This window comes from Petaurus breviceps, unplaced genomic scaffold, assembly GCF_028583685.1.
Source record: "Petaurus breviceps papuanus isolate PSGF00001 unplaced genomic scaffold, PetGlider_PUasm1.0 140, whole genome shotgun sequence".
NCBI lineage: Eukaryota > Metazoa > Chordata > Mammalia > Diprotodontia > Petauridae > Petaurus > Petaurus breviceps.
In genome coordinates, this window is record NW_027185698.1 from 25,944,904 (window position 1) to 25,962,652 (window position 17,749).

Below are 17,749 nucleotides of genomic sequence, written 5' to 3' on the forward strand. Positions count from 1 at the left end.
TGGCCAATAATTTATAGACTCAACTTAATTCACTTTATTGAAAATTATGTCAACACATGGTCTTGCCCAATCTTATGATATCCCTCTGCTTTCAGTGATTAATGATAGTGATTGAGTAAACATTTACAACAGTGTTTTTATTGTCATGAGGTGTATTTCATCTAAATCTGGTGACTTGATTTCATGAAATACAGCTAAATGCTCTCTTATCCTTTCCAATATCACCACCTTTGTCCTGGACAGAGTAAAATAAGCCCTCAGCCGTTCTGCCTTCCTTTCTTTTTCTGTTATCATCATCCTATGCATCTTTAGCAACAGTCTTATCTTGTCCTTGATCCTCTTCTTTTTTCCCTGTCTAGCTCCTAAAATTATCTTCACTCTCCATATTACTTTCCACCAGCCTTAGTTTATTCTGAATCTTAGCACTTGATGTTATACTTGCAAAATTCTACCACTATTTTTAAAAATTAACTTACTGTTACCTGACTTTGCTTCCTTCTTCTCTATATGTTTTAATGTAAGTCAATAAGTAAAATGAGTACCTTGTGCATCCACATTGATCTCTTCAAACAACTCCTTTTCTTTCTAATTAAAATTGTCTTCATATCTTCAAAATGTAATTCTTAATTCACCCCTCTTAGGCTCATTTTCCCTGCAGAATTTTAAATTCTTTGTGCCTCAAGAAAGCTCTGCAATGCAGTAAACACATTATGTTTCACAAATGAAGAAAATCATAGGTTCTCAGAAGGTGAATATTTTTGAGAGATTATATAGTTTAGTCCTGACATGAAGTAGGTTGCTTCTCAACAAGTGATTTGCCCAAGACAATATGACTAGCAAGATGGTAAAACTAAGATTTGCCTAAAAATTCTAATATTCTTCACATGGCATACTGATACTGCACAGTTACAATAATAAATAATTCATCACAGCAATATTGACCTCCCAGATTACTTCACTTCTTCTCTTTTTCTGCTATCATTATCATATCCATCTTGAGCAAGAGCCTTATAGATATCTGGCTTTCTGACTCAGCCCCCAGTCTACCACAACTTTAAAACTGATTTTGTTTCACTTCATTCAGTTTTGTTTTTTCTTTAATGGGTTAGACTGGGTCCAACCAGCAATTCTGCCTCTGCCTCAAATTTTGCCTCCTTCCCCCTCCCCCCAACTCAGTCTCACAGAGTATCCATCCTTTCAGCCAAGAGTCATGATATCAGCAACTGCAGACCAGCTTTGCCTGCCCAACTAGACATTGGTACCCTCTACTAACCACTGCCCATCATAGTGACTAAATCACCCTCCTCAGCTCTGAACTCCCTGAGAATCATAGAATGCAAGTGTAAGAGACTGAGAGATCATGCACTCCAGTTCCCTCATTTTACATAGGAGGAAACTGAGATCAAAGAGGTGAAGTGGTCACAAAGATAGCAAAGAATTGGAGATGGGACCAGAAATAACTTGACATGTTGATTCTAAGTCTGATCTCCCATCCCAAAGTCCACTACCAATCATGGAAATAGAGACTAAAAGTGAGTACAAATAAGATTATTGGCATCCTCCTCTTTTCTTCTATATCTCCTCTCCCAATTTACATACATTCACATGCTTACACATAAACATACACACTGAGAGAGAGACAGAGACAGAGAGAGAGAGAGAGAGAGAGAGAGAGAGAGAGAGAGAGAGAGAGAGAGAGAGAGAGAGAGGTTGGAGAGAGGAAGAGAGACAGAGACAGAGAGACAGAGAAAGAGATTGAAACTCCAAGTTTTTTAGCCAAACTCTGTAAAGGATACCCTCCCCCAGCCTATGAACCAAAGAAACACCCTCAGCTTGTGCCCTGGTGCCTCTCCTTTTTTTCTTATCCCTCCCACAGGCATTTCACTAGTCCTCGTATTTCTCAGGGACCTAGTGACACAGCAAACCCAGGTCAGGAAGAATTGAGAGCTTGAATAAGTACAAGATTGGAGCTGAGGGGAACATTCTCCTTTTTTATTGCAATTTCTCTTTGTTCCCATCCTGATTTCTTTTTAGTCACAGGCCCTTGACCCATAGTTAATTTTCTGGCGATCATCATTATTAGAAGGAGCCAATTATTTAATTAAAGAATGTGGCAAACACACATCATCAGTCAAGAAGAAGGAGAAGATGCCATTACATAAGTTTTAATGGTCAAAAGGACAAACTTTTAGTAGGGGAAAAATGTTTTCCATGCATCTCTCTAATTTAATTGTATTTATTTTCACATTTCTAAAAATATTCTCTCTGCAAACAGCCTCTGGGCATGAATTCAAAAAAATAAAATAAATTGGCCCAGCCCCACAGCAACACTCTCCCACTCTGTCACCTCATTTAGCAAAGCCAAAGGAGCTGGATGGAGCAGCCTTCTCTTATACACTACCACGAATAATATCTTTTCTTTTCCTTTCCTTCTCAATTCAGCTTAGATTTCTCACAGTCACTACCATGCAGGATATTCAAAGGTAAATGGTGCATAATGGAAGGAACACTGGGTTTGTAGTCGGAGGACCTGGGTTCAAATTCTGCTTCTGTCACCATCTTGGGGTCATTTAACCCCTCTGGGTTTCAATTTCTCCATCTGTGAAATAAGTGAGTTGGTCAAAATTACCTCTAAAATCTTTTCTAGCTCTAAACTCATAATTCTATGACCCCAAGTATATATTAATTCCCCAAAGTTCCTGATTTCTGCCCTCCTCCCCACCCCCTACATATTAGGTAATGCACATTTTAAAAAATCTTGCTTGTATACTGGGGAAATGCAAAGATAAATCAGACACCCAGATCTGACATCTTTTTCCCCCCATGAGAGCCATTTCTAGAAGGCAATGAGTTTGGGCTAACCTCCAGCTTAAAGCCTGAATTAGGAGAATGTGAACTGCTACTCTTTGTGATTGGTTCAGAGGCACTCCCTCAAGGAGACAGTTTAAAAGGAGAAGGTGGCACCTATAACCAGTGAGTGCCATAATAGATCTGAGGTTAATTCACTTATAATCAGCACATGGACCTCCTTGGGTAAAGTAGACAGCACTGTTTTGAAAGATGTTTCAGTGTTTCTTTTTTCTATACCATTGTCGATTTCCAAACAATACACACACACACACACACACACACACACACACACACACACGAAACCACCAATAGAACCTTCTCATGTAACAAAGACAAACAATTAATCAAGAAATCTACTATAGCAGTGAGAGCATCTGAAAATGTAGGTACCATTCTTTAAAAAAAATTCTCCATCACACGCAAAAATATATTTTTTATTTTTCTAAATTTTGAGTCCCCAATTCTCTCCCTCCATACTTCCTCTGCCCCTCCTTGAGAAAGCAAGTAATTTGATATATGTTATACATGTGCAGTCATGCAAAACATTTCCATATTAGCCACGTTGCCAAAAAAAATACAAAAAAGAAATGCAGATCAAAAACAAACAAAAAAAAAATCCCAAACCCAAGATTAACATAGAAAGTTAAATGTGTGTGTGTTTCAGACTCTATCGGTTATTTCTTTTTTCCTCTTTTTCTTTTTCTGCTTTTCTGAAGGGGGAAATGCAGGGCAATTGGGGTTAAGTGACTTGCCCAATGTCACATGGCTAGTAAAATGTCTAAGGCTGGATTTGAACTCAGGTCCTCCTGACTCCAGGGCTGGTGCTCTATTTACTGTGCCACCTAGTCACACCTCCATCAGTTATTTCTCTGGATATGGATAGCGTTTTTCATCATTAGTCCTTCAGAAATGTCTTGGATCATTGTATTGCTGAGAATAGCTAAGTCATTCACAGTTGATCATAATGCAATATTACTGTTACTATATACAATGTTCTCCTGGTTCTGTTCATTTCACTTTGCATCAATCTTCCCAGGTTTTTTCTGGCATGATCATAATTACTTATATCACCATAGTGTTTCATCACAATCATAGATAACAACTTATTCAGCATAAGCACTATTCTTGATAGGTGTCCCAAGTGGACATACCATTAGCAAAGTGAAAAGCTAGCTAGAATTGTAGTAATGGGACTTTTTGAATCCCAACTCTTCCCTTCATTACTTGTGTGGCAAATGACTACACCTCTCTAGGCTACATCATTCCCATTGTTTAGAAGAAAAAAAAGATTGGCATAGATGACCTCTGAGGACCCTTCCAGCTCTAAATCTCTTAACTCTCTATCAATAGAAGAGAAGGGTGTTACATTGTTTCATTACCAGTCTTCTAGAACCAAAAATGGCTAGTGCATTTGATCTAAATTTTGGTGCCTTTTAATAGTTTTCATTTACAGTATCATGGTCACTTTTAGTTTTCCTGACTGACTAGCATTTACAAAGGATTTTAAGATTTTCAAAACATTTACAGATATTAGATTTTATACTGCCCTGTGAGATAGATGCTATTATTATCCCCATATGATAGTTGAGGAGGCTGAGACACAGACATCAGGTGATTTGCCCAGGGTCACACCGCTAGTAAGTATGCAAGGATTTCAACTTGGCTTTTCTGCCTCCAGGTCCATCACTGTATCCATTGGACTAGCTAACTGTTTTCATACATCTTAAACTCTGTCTAGTTCTTAGCAGAATGCCAGACACATAAAAAGGTGTTTAATCAATTTTTGTTAATTGATAACATGCAGTATTTTGAAGACATTCACCTTCCCTTCAAAACTGCTATTCCTCTTTATTGTGACCTGATTCCAGTTGGAATTTTTTGTCCCTTATCCAAGGCCCTTCCTGGGAATAAACTTGCCTACATTCCCAACCGCAGATCCGAAAACCAAGGAAACCTTCACCAATAAACTAGCCCTTTAGGCCAAATATGCCCCCTCTTAGCCACCTTTTAGTGACTCTCAAGTCCTCCTTTGCTATGCTAATCAAGAGGGCCCTAAATCCACTTCAAAGGAGCTACTAGTTTCCTATCTGAATTGCTCATTCTAGAATCAATTCACAACTCTCCCTTTATTTACCTGTAAGTTTAGGAAGAGACTTGCTAAGGCTCTGTTCTTTTCTGAACTATTGTCTGTGTGATCAAAGAGAGTCATTCAGCCTCAAGATCAAAGAGAAGCTACTTCCAGCAGGCAGACAGGCCCTCCCAAACCTGCAGGCTCACACAACCAGAATCATAATTAAAAAAATAATAATAATAATCCCACTAGCAAGGAATTTCTGATTGCCAACATCTAAATGACCTTCACTATTAAGGGACCTAGAAGGCTTTTCCATATTATTCTAATGATTACCAAAGTAATCACTGTTTCATATATATGTCAATTTGACTTGACTATTGCAAACCTGCTAATTGGAATCCACAATCCAGGTAGAAAACAGTGTGGCCCAGACTGCCTGGGGAATGGGACTGGAGCTGGGGGGATAGAGGCCTCAGAACTTCTCCTGAGGTTTGTAAACTCCCAGGTTCCTAGCTGCACCATTCACTCTGTTTACTGAAGGGGACAGCAGCGACTGTCAATTGAAGCATCACTTGGTGACACCTCACGTCTCAGTTTGTTAGTGAATTATGTCAGGCCTGTGACACAATGTGAATAACGAAGCCATTGTTTCCCAGGGTGACACAATTTATCACCCCCAGAGGTTTGATGAGACTTCCTCAGCAGGAGACGCATTACTGGGAGGCAAGCAGAAGCCCCTGCAGAAATGTGACTCTTACCACTAACAACATGAAGGGGAAAGACGGAGCAGATTTTGCTAATAGTTCTCCAAGGTGGAAAAGAGCAGGAGAATGAAGGAATGTGAAAAAGAAAAATGTAATTATACCACCATTCCAGTCTCTGCATCTCTGTACATAAAGCATTTGTTGAAAAGAAATCTAATTTTGCCTTCCTGTTTGGTAGGAGAGGGGAGAGAATTTGGAGCTGGAAAAAAGAATTTTAAAAGTCTCTGTTAAAAAAATAAGGCTAACTTTAACTTTAATTTGGCTCATTTATTTAGGTATTAAGAGTGATTGAACAAAGTGACGAAAGCAGGAAACTCAGGAGAGGAGACAAGGGAGTAAAAGTCATACAAATTAGAGGAGGATCACAGAATTTCAATATCACAGAAGCCAAGGGAAAAGAGTACAGGAGGTGGGAGGATAGTTAAGAGTGTTGAAAGCTTCATAAAGGTCAAAGGAAGATGATAACTGAGAAAAGGACATTGGACTCAGTAGTTCAAAAATCACTGGTAACCTTCGATCCCACAATTTCAGAGTGGCGGAGTAGAAGTCAAATGACAAGGGTTGAGAAAAGAGTAGGAGAAAAGTAAGAAGAGGCAAAGAACTCTTGACTACTCTTTCCAAGAGTTTACCCCCCCCCCAAAAAAAAGAGGAGGAAAAATAGGATTAATAGTTTGAGAGGTCAGGGTTAAATGAAGGTTTGGTTTGGTTTTTTGTTTTAGAAGGCTAAGGGATACCTGTAAATGATGGACGTTTGTTGCAAAAGTGTCATCAAACAGGAAGAGACTGAAGATATTAGAGGAAATAATCAGGACAAATTCCTGAAAAGAAGAGTTGATGGGATCGAGAGTGCAAAAAAAAAAAAAACAAATGCAAAAAAAATGATTTAGCATTGAAGATGGGAGACCAGCCTCCTCCTCAAAGACTGAAGCAAAGAAGATTTGAGGACTGAAGTAGGAGACCTTAAGGAGCTCAAAATAGATGATACTTTCTCAGTAAAGTGGGAAGCAGAAGTACCTACTAAGGGAAGAGTGGGTCGAGCTGGTATCGATGGACTTGAACAAACAGGTTTGTAACAGTAGCTATGAGAAGAGTGATAGAGAGTCAAAGAAAACACAGTGGTTACCATGTAGCAGGAAGGTCCCAGCTGAGGTGAGATGAGAATTTTAGTGGATCTGGAGCTGCTCAGCTTGATTTTGTTACTTTCTCTTCTAGTACTCAGAAAGCCTGGAGGAGGAGCAAAGAAAGAAGGTGGTAGGATAAACCAGGTTGAGGAACTATGGAAGGACAAGGTAGCAAGGGGTTTGAGGGCAAATAACAGTCTTCCATGTGGTAACCAAGTTTTGGGGAGAGAGTAAGGAAATCATCTAAAATATTGGGCTGAAGTTAAAATTGTTTGTACAGATTTAGGTACCCTTTTCAAAAAGATGAACTAGGTCACAGTTTGCCAACAGGGGCGTTTAACTACTTGAGCATTTGAAGAAACTATCAAGTGAAAAAAATGTACATATAAAGCACATTGAAAACCTCAAACCACTTTATAAATGTTAGCTAAAATCACCTTTAATAGGTTTCTATACCTTCCTTTGGCAATTGTTCATGTGCAAATATTGATGATGGCAATCATGAAGGAAAGAAAAGGAAGAACTGATTGTATATATTTATTTATTATAGGTGATGTTCAACCCACTGTGAATAAAATTAATCATTTAATGTCCAAAATTAATATGAACATATGAATAATATTCAACATTTAAAAGGTAAAATAATTCTTCATCACTTCTACTTCTGTTTGTGAAATATGTATTTACAAAATTAACCAAATGAAAATAAGATTGCAAAACACAAGATATACTGTCTATTCTGTTGGGCATTTGATTGTTTTTTGGCTTGTTCCCTTGTTATACATTGAACAATGTAGACAACCTTTCCAATGGATGTTGGGAATTTCATGTAAGAAGATATAGTGAAAAAGCATATTGGAGTAAGACACAGAAGACCTGAATTTGAATCCTGACCCTAATTACTAGCTAGGTGATCTCAACAAATCACCTAACCCTTTTAAGCTTCATTTACCACATCTGAAAAATGAGATTGATAATAACTTCCTGACCCAACTCACAGCATTTTTGAGCATGATGAGGATAGTTATTGGATCTATGACTTCATTGGTACTGGGATTCCTGGGAGCTGGTCAGCTTGATTTTGTTACTTTCTCTTCTAGTACTCAGAAAGCCTGGAGGAGGAGCAAAGAAAGAAGGCGGTAGGATAAACCCAGGTTGAGGAACTATGGAAGGACAAGGTAGTAAGGAGTTCGAGGGCAAATGACAGTCTTCCATGTGGTAACCAAGTTTGGGTGAGGAAACTCCCTTAATAATGAGGGTCAGTGCCTTCTCTCTAACTGATAAAGACTTGCCTACAGCACTGAGAGATTGTGACCTGCCCAGGATCATGGAGCCAGGATATGTCAAAAGCAAGACTTGAATCCATGACTTCCTGGTTTCTGGGCCAACCTTCTAAGCATTATGCTACTTCCTCTTTTTTTGTTAAGGGGGGAAGGCCAGGCATTTGGGGTTACATGACTTGCCCAAGGTCATACAACTAGCACCACTGCCTCTTCATAATGATTTGAAAGCATGTTGTAAACTGGAAAAACCTATGCAAGTGTGACATTTTAAAGTTAGGCAATGGTGTACATTGGACTAAATAACTTTCTACAGTTTTCTTCTATACCCACTAATCTATAAAATACCCCCTTGCCATCTTTTTTTTCTAAATCGGAAGAACATACTGTGAATGAAATGATTTCTCTTTCTCTGGATAGTTTTTTTAGTCTTCTTATTCCATTCTCCAGAGCATCTTCTTGCTCTTCTGTAACCAATTTTTAGCCTATTTTGTGTACACTTCCTCCCAATTTCTCATGCCATTTTATTTAATAAACACATTCCATACCTCAAAACATCTGTGTTTTTATTATGCGCTGTTCAAGATCACACTGATAGAAGATGGAGAATGAGGATTCTGACTTCAAATCCAAACTTCAGTCCACACTACATTGCTATATACTGTTGCTTGTACCCACTCTGGGTAGATGATAAAAGACAGAATACATGAGCACCCTTTGTCAAAGATGCTTTGGGGAAAATTTTCTGATTATTTCTAAATTTGATTTTGGGAAAGTGTATTTCTTCCCACCCATCTTCTCTTAGATTGAGAAAAACACAGTTTTATAAGCTCATGATAAGAATGAACCCCATTAAGATAAATTCAAACACTCAGAACTAACCACCTTCCACAATATTGTGTTAAAATTTTGTCTTACTTCCAGTGGAAGGAGATTGTTGGCCCTACAGATAAAAACACAACAGCAAGAACAAGAAGTCGACACTAGGGTAATAGCCCGAGGCAAGATGCTACTTTGTCTTGACATATGTCCACAAACACAAACTAATGGGTAGACCAGGAGAGCAGTGACTACACCTCTCCCCAGATTACCCGACCTTTAAAGCAGAAAAATTTCAAACCCACACAACTAGCTCTGAAAACAACAGTGTGGAAAAATCTGAATCTTGAGACATTGATCCTCCTTACTCTGATGCTAGGAACAGAACCCAACTTTAACATAATGTTCCAGATCAATAAATAAGGTGGAAAAATAAGCAAGTAGCAACAACAACAAAAAGAACTTGACCATAAAAATCTACTATCATGACTACTATGAAGATCAAGACACAAACTCGCAAGAAGACAGTGAAGTTAAAACAGCTACAAAAAAACCTCAAAGAAAAAATGTGAATTCGATAAAAGCATTCCTGGAAGAGCTTTAAAAAAGAAAGATTTAAAGAAATGAGATCAAAGGAAGAAAATTAAGAAAAGACAAAGTAAGAAGTAAAAGACAAAAAATATATATACCAAAGGAAACACCTTTTAAAAATAGTATTAAGTCAAAAGGAAAAAGAGGTACAAAAGTTCGCTGAAAAGATTTCTTAAAAATTAAAATTTGGTGACTGGAAGTTAATGACTCCATGAGACATCAATAAACAACAAAGCTAAAAAATGAAAACAACTGATAAACTGAAAATAACAGAAAAATAAAGTGAAATAACTGATAAAAAAAAAAACAATTGACCTGGAAAATAGATTGAGGGAGATAATTTAAGAATTATTGCACTACCTGAAACCCATGATCAAAGAAAGCACCTAGACATTATCTCTCAAGAAATTATCAAGGAAAACTGCCCTGATATCCTAGAACAAGTAAAATAAAAATCGAAAGAATTTACCAATTACTAATTGAAAGAGATCCCAAAATGAAAACTCCCAAGAATATTATAGCCAAATTCCAAAGTTCCTAGGTCAAGGAAAAAAAATACTTCAAGCAAGCAGAAAGGAACCATGTGGATACCATGGAACTATATAGTCAGGATCACACAAAATTTAGCAGCTATCACGTTAAAGGGGTGGAAGGCTTGGACTATGATATCCAGGAGGCAAAAGAGCTGGGATTAAAACAAAGAATAACCTATACAGCAAAGTGAAGTATAATCCTTCAACAGGAAAAAAAAAATGGACATTTAAGGACATAAGGGACTTTCAAGCATTCTTGATGAAAAGACTCAAGAGAAATGTAAAAAGGTAAATAGGAAAGAGAAGTCATAAGGGACTCAATAAGATTAAACTGTTTACCTTTTTACATGAGAAGATAATATATGTAACTTTGAAGAACTTTATCAATATTAGGGCAATTATAAGGATTCTACATAGAAAGAGGGGGTGAGATGACTCAATTTCATTGTCATGATGTAAAAAAAAAAAATGGATAGGAGAATGCCCTGGGAGAAAGGGGAGGGAGAGGAAGAATGGAGAAAATTATCTCACATAAAAGAGGCATATAAGGAAAAAAAACTTTTACAGTGGAAGGGAAAATGGGAGAGCAATGCTTGAAGTTCACTTACATCTAAATTGGTTCAAAGAGTGAAAATGTGTGTGGGGGTGGTGGTGGATGTGTACATACACCCACACATACACATTTAATTGGTAATGGAAATCTGTCTTATCCAACAGGGAAGCAGGAGAGTAGAAGGGAAAGTTGATAAGAGAAAGAGGTTGATAAAAGGGAGGACAGAGCAGATAAAAGAAGGTAGAGGTCAGAAGCATAACATACTTTAGAGAATGAACTGGATAGAAAGAGAGAGGGAAGGATAAACAAAAAAATGGGACGGAAGGAAATGCACAATTAGTAATCATAACTGTGAATATGAGTGGGATAAGCTCACCCATAAAACAGAACCAGATAGAAGAATGGATTAGAAACCAGAATCCAATAACATATTGCCTACAAGAAGGACATTTAAAACAGAGAGAGACACACAGAGAGAGTTAAAATAAGGGGCTGGAGCAGAATCTAGAATGTTTCAGCTATTATAAGCACTATTATGCTATAATGATGAGCAGAATGGTTTCAGAAAAACCTGGGAAGACTAGTATGAACTCATACAAAGTGAAGTGAGCATAACCAGGAGAACATTGTACAAAATATTGTGCACAATAACCTCAATATTGTAAGGTCATCAACCAGGAAAACCTAGCTACTCTGATCAAGACAATTCCAAAGAACTTATGATGAAAAAATGCTATCCACCTCCTGTGAGAAAACTGATGAATTCTGAATGCAGATTGAAGCATATTTTTTTACTTCTTTTATTTTTTTAAGTTTTTTTCCCTATGCTTTCTTTAGCAACATAGCTAATATGGAAATATTTTGCATGATTTCACACATATAGTCAATATAAAATTGCTTGCCTTCTCAAGGAGTGGGGAGGGGCAGGTAGAAGAGAAAAAATGAAACATTTTTTTTAATGAATGTTTAAAACTTTTACATATAATTGATAAATAGTTAATGAAATAAATAAAAATGCATTTTAAAAGAAAATATAACTGAAGTAAGAATGAGAATACTCTGACAATTCTTGGCATGACAACTGGGCATCTTGTACTTAGGAAAGTAGCTTTCAAATAATGAAGATGAACTTAGTATGACTACCCTCTTGGACCTTTCTTCCTAAGACCTGGGCTTTTAATCAACCCCCTGCTTCCCAGATAGTATCAGCTCTCTTTTTAGAATGGAAGTACACTTTAACATCTTTCTCATTAACTTTTTTTTTGCATTTTGGAAGGCAATTGGGGTTAAGTGACTTGCCCAAAGTCACACAGCTAGCTTTTTGTGTCAAGTGTCTCAGGTCAGGTTTTAACTCAGGTCCTCCTGACTCCAGGGCTGGTGCTCTATTCACTGCACCACCTAGCTGCCCCTCATTAACTTATGATATGACATTCTATATTTATTTATGCTTGTGTCTTCTTCCTCCTAATGGAACATAAAACATGTACCTCCCCTAGCAACTAGCAGAAGTCTCTTCATACAGTCGGTCCTTAAAAAATGTTTTTTGATTAACAAGAATCCCTAAATGGTGGATCCCCACCCCCACAAGAGGCAGCATGGTTAGAGAGCCAGCCTTCAAACCAGAAAGATCTAAGTTCAAGTCTTGAATCTGACACATTGGATATGCGGTTCTAAATAAGGTACTTTTAGTGCTTTAGGAAACTTTCTAAGACCATACACAAGTGACAGAGAAGGCACTGACCTGCATTGGTAGAGAGATTTTCCTCATTAGGGAATTCCCTATGCCAATGAAATACCAGGCCATCTTACCCTACTGTAATGTTATTAAAATAGTCATTTTTATATGGTTTATAGGAAGGTTCTACCCCCAATGAAAAGCATAATCATTATTAATTTAATTGGGAATTCTGAGTAAGAATAAAGAAGAAAAATCTGCCCACCCTCTCCCAAAAGCCAAGTATATGAGCCAGGAAGGTTTGGACTTTGGGATTTAGGAATTTGGGCTCAACTGCAAAAATATGTTCTAAGCAAATACATATTTAACTGATCATCAACTTCTTGAAAGAGGTCCTTCCTAAATCTTTTCTCTAAGACAGAAAATCTGATTTCTGGGCAAGGTACCAAGTTTTTCATTCCCTGTATCTATTGAGAGACCTTAATTATCCAGGGCCAACAAGAGGGGAGCTAGCCCTTTTGGAATCAAAATGCTGTGTTTAAAGAAAAAGGGTGGTTTAAAGGATATCTCTTCCTCTCCCCTCCCCCAATACCTTATTCTTATATAAAATTTTTAGAAATCCAGGATGGGTTTTTTTTTTTCTGGTTTGGAACAAAAGCCTTTTCCATCTCCAGCTTTCCTCTCCCTTCCTACCTATCCTCCTTCTAACCCTTCACCTCCCATACCTTGATTCCATAGTCTCTACAAGGAGGATATCTCTGATTCAGAAGAAAACAAGCTTGTCCCCCATCAAGAGCCTAGGAGACCTTAGTCCATGAGGGAGGAGTGAGTCATTCAGAACCCAAGTAAATATTTTTATAAAGTGTGAATGAGTATTTCAGCTGAGTGAACATTTAGCTTTCAAGGGGGAAAGGGAAGGTTAGGTTGGAAAAGGGGAAAAACAAAATATAAACTTAATTTTTCCCCCTGAACATGTGAGATCTGTTTTAACTATAAGTATAAGGTAATGCTTGGAAGAACCCCCTTTAATTATTTATTTGAATTGGATGCACACCAGTCATTGTTCATTATTCTTTGATTGCATTTGCAAAGAATTGTGGAAAACAAGAATGACTCAGATCTTACTTTCATGGCTTAAAAACACATAATATGCCTCATAAACAGGAGTCACCTATTATATTATCATAAGATCTCACATCCACCCTCAGATACATACAAAATCAAGTTCCTTTTTCTCTCAAATTCTGAAATGTATTCTCAAATCTTATGAGATTGTCAAAACTATAAGTTTGATAAAAGGGCTGGTCCTGGTTTCTGCTTCTTACTCATTCTTTCCTTTCCTCCCCACCCTTGACTGGAATGTTCCTTCTATCAAGAATGCCTGGAGCAGCCCACTTTCTTGGCCAAATCATTTTATTCTCCTCTTCCATAAGCCTGCTTGAGTCTTGCTGAGTACCAGGAAAATTTCCTGACAAAGACCCTGGCTCACTCTGGATCAGCCTCTCCTCTATCTTCTTCCTCATCTACGTTGTCACTTGTCCCTCTATCTTTCTTTCAATGTTTCTGTCACTAGTGTTTGTTGACCTTAAAAGAATAGAGGTTCGATTTTGTTTTTATTCAACTATATCATGAACTTTTTTTTTAATTGGCAACTCTATCTTATGTTTCTTTGTATCCCTCATAATACAATGCTTTACATATAAATGTATCTCAACAAATGTATAGATTTGGAGAACCCATCTCAAGACAATTGTCATATCTGAGATAAAAGGTCTGAGTTAGCAAAACAAAACTTGAACTATTGCTTTCGGTTGGAGCAATACATTTTAATAACATTAATAAACTAGCCATATCATGCTCAGGAGAGGGGAAGTAAACTGGTAAACCAACACCATGTCATATGGTGATTGGTTGAAGGAAGTAGTCTTTTCAACCTGGAAAAGAGAAGCCTGTAGTGGGAAATACGATCAGTGTTTTAAAAAATCCAAAGGGTTTTCAAGAGGAAAAGGGATCAGACTTATGTTATGTGGTTCAGAGGACAGAAAAGAGACCATAAATAAAAGATACATGCAGAAATATTTTTTTTTGCCTCAATACACAGAGTAACAAATTAATGTTATTGCATCTATCCAATCCTAGGAGAATCTTTCTTTAGATATGGTGAGTTCTCTATCACTATAGAAATTTCAAGCAGGGTTTGAATGGTCATTTTCAGGGATGCTATGGGATTTTATGGAATACTATGGGAGGCTTTCTTCTTTGGGAAGGCAGTGGATTAGATTGCTTCTATCATGAAATAGAAATTGAAGGGATATACATAAACATAGAGGCAACAAAATTATCACTTTTTGCAAAAGATGTGACCATTTACTTAGAGAGTCAACTAAAATACTTATTCTCCTCTTGGGGTGCTCCCCATAGCTGCTATCAAAGATGTAAAGGGGGCTATCATCTCGGGTGCTCTCCATGTTTTCAATGTAGTACTTCATCTTCATCTTCATGGAATAGCCATCATTATCCTCCCCACACTTAAACTTCTGGTTCCGGTATTTGCACTTCAGTCGCTCCAGAGTCCATTTTTCCTGGGCAGACCAGCCCTCCTGGGCTTTCAGCAGGACGACCAGCTTGTAAGGCCTTTTGTAGCACTCCACAAATTCTTCTACAGAGAGCTGCAAAGCATCCACTCTTTCCACATTATCCCAGGTGTCCTTTCTCCCCCCACCCCAACTAAAATACTTATTGAAACAACTGAAAACTTCAGCAAAGTTTCAGCATATAAAATAAATCACAGAAATCATCAGCCTTTCTATACATTTCCAACAAAGTCCAGCAGGAAGAGATATAAAGAGAAATTCAATTTAAAATAACTACAGAAAGTATAAAATATTTGGGAGTCTAACTGCTAGGAAATATATGAACACAACTACAAAACTTGCCTTACATAAATACAGATCTAAATAACTGAAGAAATATTATTTGTGTATGGATAGGTTGAGCCAATATAATAAAAAATGGCAAAACTATCTAAATTAATTCATAGATTCATACCATACCAATCAATCTGTCAAAGTATTACTTAATAGACCTAGACAAAATAGCAAAATTAATCTGGAAAGGGGCAGCTAGGTGGCGCAGTGAATAGAGTACCAGCCCTGGAGTCAGGAGGACCTGAGTTCAAATTCAACCTTAGACACTTGACACACTTACTAGCCCTGTGACTTTGGGCAAGTCACTTAACCCCAATTGCCCTCCAAAAAGCAAAAAAAAAAAAAAAAATTCATCTGGAAGAAGAAAAGGTTAAACATTTCAAGGAAAATAATGGAAAAAACTAGGAAGGAATGGGGCCTAGTAGTAACAGATCTCAAACTATACTACAAAGTAGTAATCATCAAAATAATTTTTTACTGGTTAAGATATAAAGAGGTTGATAAGTGGAATAGATTTGTTCCATAACATATAGAAGCAAATAAGCACAGTAGCCTGGTGTTCAATAAAGCCAAAGATTCTAGTTATTGAGGCAAGAACTCATTATTTAACAAAAATTGTTAAGAAAACTGGAAAAGTAATCTGGCAAAAACTAGTTAAACCAAAAAAAAAACTAGTTAGAGGCTAAAATTTCACATTATATAGCAAGATAAGTTCCAGATGGGTGCATGACTTAGACATAAAATGTAATATACACAACTTAGAGAAGTTGGAAATTACCTACCAGATCTATGAATAGGGGAAGAGCTCATGACTAAATAAGAGATACAGCAGATCAGTGCATAATAGGTACTTAGTAAATTTTAGTTGACTGAATGGCTTAACTGATAACAGGAAACAAAATGGACAATTCTGATTGCATAAAATTTAAAAGTTTTTTGGTTTTGCTTTTTTTTTTCCATAAACAAAAGCAATACAGCTAAAACAGGAACATAAACAGGTAAATGGGGGAATGGGGTTTATAGCAAGTTTTTCTGATAAAGCTCCCACCTATATGACATGGTGTGTGTGTGTGTGTGTAATTGGTTCAAATTTATTTTTAAAAAAGAATGATTCCTCAATTGATACATTTACAAAGGATGTGAAACAAGCAGTTTTCAGAGGAAGAAACCCAAGCTATAACCATATAAAAAATGCTCTAAATCTACTCCATATCTATCAATTGATAAAAGTTGGCAAAGTTGAAAAAAAAGGAGAATGATAAATGTTATAGAGGTTATGGGAAACTGGTATGTTAATGTACTGTTAGCATAGCTATGCACTAATCCAGTCATTCTAGAAAGCAATTTAGAGGTATGCTCCAAAAGCTATTAAATTGTGCAAGAATACCCAGTTATAACCAAATAGTACCTCTACTAGGTCTATAGCTCAAAGAGGCTAATGGAAGAAGAAATGGATGCATGTATACAAAATAATTCTAACAGCTTTTTTGTGGTTGCAAAGAATGGGAAATTCTTTTGTGGCTATTAATTGGGAAATGGCTAAACAAATTATGTTATCTGAATGTTATGGAATATTCTACTATTTTATTTATTTTTTACTATTATATTCTATATAAGAACTAATGAAGGGTATGACTGCAGAGAAACCTGGGAAGACTTATATGAACAGATACAGAGAGAACAGAACCAGGAGAACAATTTATACAAAGACAACAATATGATAAAAACAACATTGAAAGTATTAGAACTCTGAATATGATGTCTGATTCTGATTCTAGAAAACTCATAATGAAACATGCTACCCGTCTCTTAATAAAGAGGTAATGGATTCAAAGGGCAGATTGAGACATTTTTTTTTTGGTTTGTTCCAATGTAGAAATTTGGTTTTGCTTGACCATACATGATGATAACAAGGCCTTTACTTTTCTTGCTTTCTCGGTGGGAAACAGGGCAGGTGGGAGAGTAAAGGCAAATTTTTCTTTGAAAAAAATTTTAATTCTAAAAATAAATAAATACTTATAAAAATAAATAATAAAATCTTTATAGAAGTAATTAGAAAATATAAAAAGGCAATATGGAATTTCTATTGTAAAACCTTGAATATAGTTGAGAAAAGCTAACATCCCAGTTGCTATGCTGTCCAATCCAAGGTTCTTTTTTCACAATAACAATCATTCCTTGGGGAGGTTTTATTTTATTTTTTCAAGAATGTAATTCATGGTTTTCCCCAAGCCAGAAAAAAATGAAAGCATTATGAACATTCTTATTCTTTTAATAGGGATGGATAGGAAATTCTTTTTCACTTGTGATTTTTAAAATGTTTAATTTGTAGTTCAGTATCATTTGGGTAAAAGTGGTAATAGTTTCTTTTGCTGTTACAGACATACCTGCTTTTCACTATAGAGACTTGAATGCATATGTGCTGAGGAATTTTTAAATGGGACTTGTATAAAATATGAGTCAAAAACAGGAAAGAACAGCACTCAATTTTTGAACCCCAAACAAAATGAAATGCAATATGATTTCTTTTTGTTAAACTAAGAATGAGGCGGGGGGGGGGGG